Below are 10,387 nucleotides of genomic sequence, written 5' to 3' on the forward strand. Positions count from 1 at the left end.
CACAGCTACCATCCGTCAGTGGGGGGACTCCAGGCAAGAGACATGGGATCAATTGTCTTTTGCCAAGCCCAGGGACACTCCTGAGAATGCTTTATGTTTTAGCTAAGCTGTGAATTTCCTAAAAGGGCCATGCATTAGAGATATAACTATATTTTTGACATTGATTGAATGAGTGATAGGCTGATTGATTGGGTTCCTTGAATAATAAAAATAACTGTCCCTTCCCTCTCACCTTGAGAACAAAAGTCAATTCCAGGATGGCCTTTCCCTCCAGGTAACCTAGAGCCTTCTGCATCCGTGTCCAAACATGGCACATTTCTGGGTAGTGCTGTCACACAGAACATGGTGCCTTTGCTACCTGGTTAACTTCTGTGTGTTGACTCTTCCCTGCCAGAGCAAGAGACACAAGAGGGATCTGGTGTGATCACCTCGGAAGGTAAAAATCATGAACAACTAACCTGAACAATAAGATGGTATGGAAGGAAAAGATAAAACCTTTGGATGACTTCCCACACCTGGCAGTTTTCTCTCTCTTTGGATATTCTGTTTGTTTAACCACCAGTGGTCTTACTGCTTTTCTTTGAGAGGAACTAAATGCTCTTTCAAACTTTGCCTTGTAGTTAAAGCCACGACTGGTACTTACATACTTTAATGAAATGCTGATTGTGTCAGTTCTTAAGAGTCTTTATACAGTGCATAAAGGCTTTGAGGACAGTCCTAGCACTCACTTCATTTTGGATTTATGAACAGATATATATATATGAATATATATGTGTGTGTATGTGTATGCATATATTAAAAAAACAAAAATGAAAAACGACATTTTAAATGTGATATTTTGAACTGAAACAGATTGTAACCAGGAGATTCAAAATTCAAGCTTGTTCTTTGGTTTTATTTGACATGATCATGAACTCAAAAAAGTGAAAGACTCAGAATTCTAGGGCCAGCTGAGTGTGAGCTCTTAATTTCACTGGGGTTTTTTTTGCTGGTTTAGGTTAGAAAAAAAAAGTTTTAATGTTATTTTAAACACAGGTTTCTTTTAAAAAATAATGCTAATTTCCTTACTTTTAAAAGGAGAAAAAAAAAGGAGTCAGAAAGTTGTGGAAAAAAATATTAATTCTAATCCTTAACACTTACATAGTGCTTTATGGGACATAATCTGCTCCCAGTTGTAGCAGTGTAAATGAATGTAAAAATAATTTGAAACAGACAAAAATGTTGATAATTACTTCATATTTGTACAGGATCGTGCTCTTATGAGATGCTTACACCCCTTTCAGGTGAAATGTGTCCTTGCATAGAGGACCAGAAATCACTTACATTACACTCCAGCATCTTGAGGTGGTGTTAAATGATCCAGACACCTGTTTTTTTTCATGTTCTCAGTACTGATTTGCTACTCCAAGAGCAGAATTTGTCTACCAGACCCTCCATAGAAGTCACTGAAGTCTTTTTAACTGGTAGATTGGAGCTTCCCCTCTTGTGACATGGGGTTAAAAGCCACTTAAGAGAGTTTCCCAAGGAACCATGTACTTTGCAGTCTAGAAAGACATGAGAGGTAAGACAGATCTATCAGGTAAATTCACATTTAGACATTTTAAAAATGAGATTATCTACCATTAGGTGAACAGATAACATTTAATTTTGTATTTGAGGTAGCTGGGGCTTTCACAAGGTATTATAATGACAATATTGTGTGTATTATTTAAAAAAAAAAACAAAAACAAAAAAAACTAAAAGTATATTTTCCATGAATTCCTGGTAGCCAATGTTCAATCATGAATAAATTAGAAGTTTTGAGAAAAAAGGTGTTGCATAACTGCCTGTAGGTGGAGATTTTTTTGCCATGTTTCAGGCCAGACCAAGAAGATGTTTGGATCTTTTAAATTGTGGCTTGATTTTGATTTTACTTTTTGTTGTTGTTGAGGCTTTTTCTGAGCTTACTTTTAGATTCTGTTGTTCTCCTGGCTGTCCTACAGTGCTCTGCAACTTGAGTTGGTGGATCTCAGTCCAGTGCCTCGTGGGCAAATGTCCACACCTCCAAAACCACCCTCCAGTCACACACACTGGAGACCAGGTGTTCCACTCAGCTAAATTAAAACCAATGCATGTTGTCATTGTTAGAAGTAATTCTCTTTACTTTGTCTTGAGATTTGGCTTCAACACGCTACTATTACTATCATTTTTTGGCTGTCTCACCAAGAGGGGCCAAGGACTGATAATTGTGAACATTTGGAATTGCCCCTTAAATCCTAGAGCCAACACTCGGGTGCAAAACAAGTTGGAGGGCAGTGGAGGGGACATTTCTACAGTTGCAGTCCTTGTGTTTCTTGTTCAGTGGACAAACTGAAGTCTTCAGGACCTGTCACCAGCACTGAGTTTAATAGAAGACATCATGTCTCTCGACATATTTAATATAAACTATATTGTACAAGTAACCCCCTTCTTTAATGATTTTTTAACTGCAAATGTGACTTCCCTTAGTCACTCAAACTTTCTCAGTGTTACTGGAAAGGTCATAATTCAGGTGTATATAGTTATCTAAGCCAGACTCTGATGCCATTTCACAAATTAACTCTCAAGGAATCTGTTGAATGTAAGCTGAAGATGCTGGCCATGCATGGCCACCAGTCACTGTGGCTGTCATTTCTAGTTGTTTCAGGATGGAAGAAGCCAACAGGTGATTTGCTTCTAAGTGTGTGTAAATATCAATTGAGTGTAACAGTGCTTTGTCTGATTTTTCACTGTGAAATATATTTTGGAGCTAGAAAGGCTATGTTATTAAAAACAATGCAGAATTAAACAAAAAGCAAGTGTGCAGTGCTCCTTGAGCCATTTTTTCTACCATGTCCATAATGTATTTCTTGTCTAATTTTCTTATTTTGCTTTTGTAAATGTACAAAATGTTTGTGTGCTGCAATTTTTGTGGCTATTTACTGTATCTAACCACTGTTTGGTTATCGACTTTTTGATGTGGAGTGCTGATATTACAGGACAATTAACATCCCAAAATGAAAACTACAACCTAATTTTCAAAGGACAAGGCTTGTTTCATTGCTGCATAGTGACCACACCTCCTTCTAGCTTCACCTACACTTAGTATAACTGGAACTCAGAGCCCAGAAAATGCAACTGAAATGCTTAGTTGTGAGAGGTTTTGTTTCATGGAGGAAGAATATCTCATTTAAACATTTGTATTTGAAAACCAGATATTAAAGCAGGGTGGTGGGAGAAGGAAGAGAGATGAAAGCAGGTGAGCCCAAAGTGAAATGTAAATAAAAGGTGCAGTTTGGAAGTTAAATTCAGACCCTGTATTTGGGGTCTAGCTCCCCCTTCTCAGCAACTGGCCATCATTACTGTTAAAGAACTGTGTTTTGCAACTATAAAGCTAAATAGCAAGCAGAAGTAGGCAGAAACTGTCTGTGCTGATAGTCTGAGATGATATTTGCAAAGATGCCTCTCCCTAGACTCTCTCCAGTGTCAATAGCAGATGGGAGGCACCTTCCAGAATGGAATGCAGAGCGGTTTTTAAAATTGTAGAATCAACATCCCAGGTTGGAAGAGACCTCCAACAATCATCTGGTCCAACATGTCATGAGAAAGGGAGCCTAGAGGAGATCATCTAGCACCCTGTCCTGTCACATCTTGAACACCTCCCATGACAGGGACTCTATTACATCAGTGGGGAGGTTGTTCCAGTCAGTGATTGTTCTCACTGTATAAAATTTCTTTCTTACATAGAGATGAAAACTCTCCTGGTGCAACCTGTGCCTACTCCCCTTGTCTTCTCCATGTCCTTCTGAACATACGGTCTCCATCCTCTTTGTAGCCACTCTTTTAGTACTGGAATACTGTGATGAGTTCCCTCTCAATCTTCCTCTTCTCCAGGAAGAGAAGACCTAACTTCTTCAGTCTTTCCTCATCAAACAGATTGTCCATCCCTTTGATCTTCATGGCCTTCCTTTTGACTCTCTTCAGTTTGGTTGTGTCTATCTTGAACTGGGGGGACCAGAACTAAACACAATACAGTGTTTGTGAGACTACAGCTCAAAACCTGACCTGGGAGAAGCTGATTCTCTACAGTAGTGATGAAAGGATTAGTTGTCATAATTTACCTCATCCATTGCATTTGCAAAATTGTGGCTTTTCATAATATTGTCATATTAATGATGAATGAAATTCTGCCTCTGCACAGCATGACACCTTCTCTGCTTGCATATGAAAGGCTGTGCAGGGCTTCTGGTTAGCTCAAAGGTTCAGGTTTTGGGTTTGTTTTTTTTATAAATCTCATAGACAAAAAAAATCAGTAACAAAAATATGCACAGACAATTATCAAGAAGAAAGCATTTAGCAGCTAGAACTGTTGGTTTCAGATCCTCAGGTGTTCCAGAGCAGCAGAGTGTCATAAAGACCTTTAATCTGAAGGAATCTGTAATTACCATTATTTTTACAGTATAATACTCCCAGTCTAAAACTAATCAACTCCCCTTTTTAAATTCAGTAGGCTTTTTTATTTTCCTCTCCGTCTCTTCCCACTGGCATGTTATGGTAAAACTGCACTCTGGCAATTAAAAATCTCTTTCTGAATTCCAGATTTAAATAAAACCTGCCTTGCTCATGCTCCTTGTCTTGCCAATCTTGACTCCAGTTGCTTTCTGCCTTCCTAAAGTACAAACAGCTTTATTTCAGGTAAAGTCTACAATTTATCTTTGATCATACAACTGAAACATAAGACTGAAGAGAATTATGTACCTTAAGTGGCATTTGTTTCAGCTTTAATCTCAATTTGGACAGCAAAAACAAAGGAAAAAAATAAAAGGAAAAAAAAAACAAACATATCTAAAAATCCACTGAAAACATCAGGAATATTAACTGGAAGCAGCATGTCAAGAGCTATGGGGAAAAAAAAAAAATCTAAGAAAAAGTTGTGGATGTCTCCTCCTTGGAAGTGTTCAAAGCCAGGTTGAGTGGGACCTTGGAATAACCTGGTCTAGTGGGAGGGGTCCCTGCCTATGCAGGGGGGTTAGAACTAAATGACCTTTCAGGTGCTTTCCAGCCTAAACCATTCTGTGATTCTAGAAGACTGTCTGGCTTTTCAGCTTTCTGCACATAGAGTCATCCAGTCTTTGATGAACCTCTCAGTTTCCCCAATCCAACATCCATTTTGACATTGTAATCACAAGGATCATCTATATCCCAATGTTGCAGAAGGGCCAGGGTGAAAGAGCATTTTAGTCAGGTCTGTTTGTAGCCATTTCACAGTGAGTGGTTTGAGAAGATACAGGCAGAAGAGATGCTGCAGTCTGAATGAAGCTGCTGAACTTAGCCCTCTTTATCCTCAGCATCTACAGAAACATCCAAGCTGTGATTTCACAGCTTCCCTGAAGTCCTACAAAGCCTTCTTACATGACAGAGTAAAGAATCCAACCGCCAAAAGTAATCCTCATAGTTTCCACATTCGTTGGAATCTTTAAAACTTCAACAAATTAAACTTTTCCTCCTTGTTTTGCGTATTGTGGTTTCATATGTGATAGAAAGACTTTCTTTGTTCTGAGATTTTTATCATGGTGGCAAGGCTTCCAGAGAAATGTAGGATGCTTAAAACCATCTGCTACATGACACTGCAGAGCAGCAAATGTGACCTCAGCAGAGCTATATGAGTGTGGAAGGTGCTAAAGGGAAGGGAGACAAGGTAGTAAGAAGAGATAGATCAGGATATATGGGACACCACATGAGGTCCTGCTTGGTCTCCAGCTTCCAGACAAGTCTGATGTCTTCTGCTGTTCCTGTGTTGTATCTATGGGTTCTGTATGAATACTTAGGAAACAGAAAAACTCACTGGATGAGGTTCAGCTTCAATCTCTAGGCTTTGATACCTATGTGAAGACACTGCCTGTTGGACTCCCGAGTTTACAACTGTAGAAACGTACATGATGCAAAGATACAAGCAAATATCTGGTTTTACCAGGTTTTCTTTCCTAGAGAGTTAAATATCAAGGGCTATATTAAATATGTGTCCCTTTCAATGCCCAGCACTTTCTAAAAGAAATCACTCTCTGGAATTGACAATCTCTTTGTCCTTTATGGGAGGAAAATGAAAGACCTGATGAACATATCTTCAGGTGTGTAAATCGGATGGGATAAATTTCATAGAATCACAGAAAGGTTGGAGTTGGAAGGGACCTTAAGGATCATCTAGATCCAACCCCCCTGTGTGGGCAGGGATATCTCCTACTATGTCAAGTTGCTAAGAGCTTTCAGAACTAATCATTCTTGTGGTAGGCAAAGTCCTGGAAAGATCCTGTGTCACTAGGCAGGCAGTTAAGGAGCCATCCACATCCCTTAACTTTAGGCACCGATAGTGAAGATACCTTCTTTTGATCTGGTTTCTCCACTTTGCCTTTGTAGTCACAAGAAATGAGCAATTTTGGAGTATAAGCATCAAACATACTTAGGTGTCTGCTCAAGGGTGAGATGATTCATACTTTGCAAGTGTCTCTTTCTTTCCACCAGGTAGTCTTGCTGAACAGATCAGAGACAGATGTTGAAACTGTGGAAGTCTTCACGTAGATTAATTTACCCCTGGCAGCTTTGCCCAGTCACTGTCATTCTGCTGAGAAGTAATGGTCTTGAAAAGCTTTGGGGAGGCTTCTGTTGTGTGTTACCAACCAGATCTGGGGGAGCTGCATGTCTGATAAACACTTAGTAGCTCTCACCCAGGGTAGTTTTCAGGAAGTCTTGCTTCTCTCTGTCAGTTTGTGTCCATATGACCAGCGTTTGTGTGTCCAGAAGCAAGCCATGGTCTGTAGTGCACATGGAGTGAAAAAGAAATCAGGATTTTACCCTCAGTTTTTAGCAATCAGGCAAATGTAACCAGTTCAGAATTGCATTTAAGGGAAACATTAGGAAGGTCTGGAATATGCAGCACTAATAAATGATGCTGTGATGTTAAGCTCCATGTGTCTCTGTACTAAAGAGCTAAGTTCAGCTAAAAACACGTTGTGCTTTGTGTATGAAAACACACCAGCAGAGCTTGAACAATGTTTTGAACCTCATGGCCTTTCACCTTCTTTTGATTAAAATTGCAATTTCCCACTGGCTTTCTTTTGGGGAATTCATCCATGTAAAGAATTACTGTGTGATGTGATACTGTGTGATATGACACTCTTCAGTGTCTGAAATGACTTAGGCTTCTGGATATGCCTTTTCTTCTGGACTTTGTGCTTGCAGAGAAGTCTCAAGAGGCCTTTGTGTACCAGTATATTCTGTAAAAACAAATATTTGGTGTGCTCATTCTCTTTTCCTTCTTCTTGTCAATTTAGTGGCAATTTTCATGCTATAGCTCTGAGAAGTACCAAGTTATTGGATGGAAAGCTGTGTTTTGGCTTTTGACTGTGTCAAGGTACAAACTTACTGGCCTGTTGGTCAAATACTGACCTTTTTTGGTCAAAATTGGTTTAATTGTTAATGGGATTGGGGGTTATTCAGCTCTGTTATAAGGTGGAAACACAGATATCAATTGCTGCTTTCTAACCTTTTTTTGTGTTTTGAGAAATTGTTTTTAACATGTATACTGCTGTAGATGACACAATAAATGCATTATCATTTTGTAGAAGTCTGTTTCGCTATAAAATTACACCAAAGAGATTTATTTTTCATGTCTGTGAAGTTATAGGGCAACGTAAAGCAGCAGGATGGATTTTTGAGCGGCTAAAAGAGTTAGATTCCTTCCTCATCAGCAGGAGTCCCTGAATTCTGCTGGACGTAGTCAGTCCTGGATAAATCAGGCATGAAGTCTTTGCCTTCAGAGGACCTTGAAAACTCTTCCTTCACCATCAGCCAGTAGAGTTACCTGAGGAAGTTGCTCAGCACTCTGCACCAGTATCAAACAGGACTGTGGGCTAATACTGCCAATACAAATCCAACACACTATCACAATTAATAGCCACTGTGGCTCTGAGCTTTGACCCACAGGTCTTTTAGGACATATATATTATTTCTATGGGGTCTGAACAGGAAAAGAAAGTCTGTTGTCCTCAAAAAAAGGCACTGTCAGCTGGCAAAAGTGGAAAAAGATTGGTCTCTATTTCATCTGATACAGGATCATTGAATCAGGTTGAAGAAGACCTGTAAGATCACCTTTAACCTAATTCTACTAAGTTAGCTCTACCTGCCCACTGCTAAACCATGTCCCTAAGCACTGAACCAATATGATTTTAAAACAGATTCAGGGATGGTTATTCAAAGTCTTGATATGTTTTTTTAGCTAAAGCAAACCTCAGCAGTTCTACCCCAGGTTCATTTTCAAAAGATCAAGTACATCACCTTGCTCAAACAGAGGACTCCACACTAAATTACCTATTTTGATATTTCTCCTCTTTTTTTCCTTACCTTCAGCTTCTATAAGATTTTGTCTGAACCTCCTGGATCTGTGAATCCTCCACAAAGGCTACATCTTTCCATTGCTATTCTTCCTTATTGTTTAGCCAAAGCACAATTATGTGGAGCTTTGTCCATTGATGGGAAAGTGGACATTTATGTATTGGAAGTAAGGTTAGAGATGTGTAAAGGAGCACTCAGGACCAGCTGATCCTGAGGGATGGGTGCTGGGAGACAAGGAGCATCACATGGACAGTAGAGCCAGTCACAGCCCCAGTGAGGAAGCAGGGAAGGCCTGGAGACAGAGCCCAGATTCAACCAGGAGTCCAGATTCTTGCCAACCAGGCAAGTTCATGGCACTTTTAAATTGATTGATTATTTCTTGCTTGAGTTTGAGATGAGCTGAGATCTCTCATCTTTTTCAGGCCTGTTTTTGTTGTTTGTTTTTTTTTGTTGTTGTTGTGGTTTTTTGTTTTGCTTTGTTTTGTTTTGTTGTTTTGTTTTGGTTTTTTCCCAATAGCTTCTTCTGCTCTAAAAATCTGGGTCCGGGGAAGCTCAGTATTGGCAAACCAGGTAAAGCTGCCTCCTGGAAAGACTTATTTTAATCTGGAGTCCACATAATCAAGCTTCCTGAAAAAAATATACTGACACTCTTATTAGAGTTAGAAAACTACTACTGGTGAGAAATTTCATTTATATTAACAAAAAAACACATTATTTTTAATCTTTCCAAGTAGTCATGTAGGTTGTAAAGGGATTTTAAAATAGTACTTGAAGAGTCAAAGTATGTGAAAAATTCCAGGGGAGTAGAGGAAGAGAAAGCAGCTTTTCCTAGCTGATAGAACTTAATGATTTCTTGCAGCTGTCCTTGGGTAACCATTTAAACCTCACCTGGGAGAGGGCATATCTCAGGTTCATCCTGGCTATGAGCAGGAGCCAGTGTTTCTACGTGCTGTTGAGCTTTCTGGGCTGCACACACCCCGACAGAGCAGCAGTGTGTCCAGCACACACGATGCACCAGGAGATGGCAGTGCCTCCACACAGACTGCACAGCACTTCAAGGCACCGTTTGTGCCATCCCCTTCTGCTGCCTTCACAGCCCTGCTGCGAAGAAATGTATCCCTGAAGCGTTCCCTCCTCCTACAAGCACCATCCTGCCCTCAGATGTGGCATCAAGAAGGGATCAGCAGATTTTTCACAGCCCAACCAAAACGTTTATCCAAGCAACTTACACTCCCCAAGATTAACCTCATCACCAGGTTATTCCAAGGGTTTACACACATGATGCAAATAATGGGTTTGTATAGTTGCAGAATTTCTTCACCCAGCTTTCAAATCCAGCTCCTGGCTCACACATTCTGAGCCAAAATGTTTGAAAAGTAAAAGGCTCAGGAATGTTAATAGCACTGGGAGGGATGCAAGGACATTTTGGACAAAGGACAGGCAGATCAGGTGGCCAGTGTATTGGTGAGGTCGTTGAGGACTTTTGAAGAGTTAGGTTGGATCTCTGTAAGATGATCTGTGATTGTGACTGGGAAGAGCTTGAGGCAAAAGAAGGTATCTGGGGAGTTAATGCAAGCTGAATGTGCAGGGTCATGTGGGTACAAACCTGGTTGCAGGGTCTGGCATGTCTGGTGGGTTTGCTACAGCTGTTGAATTTTTGTAAGGAAACTGAACACAATGACTGATGGAAAGATCCTTCATGATGTACAGAGACCTATCACCTTTCTTTGCCATCATTTCTCCTTCCTCTGGATCCTTGGTCCAGTAAAGAAGTTTCCCACTAATAAAGGAAGGGGAGATATAGGGCGATGGGTGGTGTGAAAGTAGAATGCAGGCCATCCTGGGAGCTCAGCTGGGAAGTGGGAATTGCCATGTGAAGCACGATGGCTGATACATACACTAAGTAAAAGATGAAATTAGGTGGGAAAGAAGTCAAAAGGGGGGTTGTTCTGGGGGAAGCCTCCAAATCACAAAGCCTCAGGCCAAAGTTTTTTTGGAAGTA

Source organism: Chaetura pelagica, unplaced genomic scaffold, assembly GCF_000747805.2.
Source record: "Chaetura pelagica isolate M959 unplaced genomic scaffold, ChaPel_1.0 scaffold201, whole genome shotgun sequence".
Classification (NCBI taxonomy): domain Eukaryota; kingdom Metazoa; phylum Chordata; class Aves; order Apodiformes; family Apodidae; genus Chaetura; species Chaetura pelagica.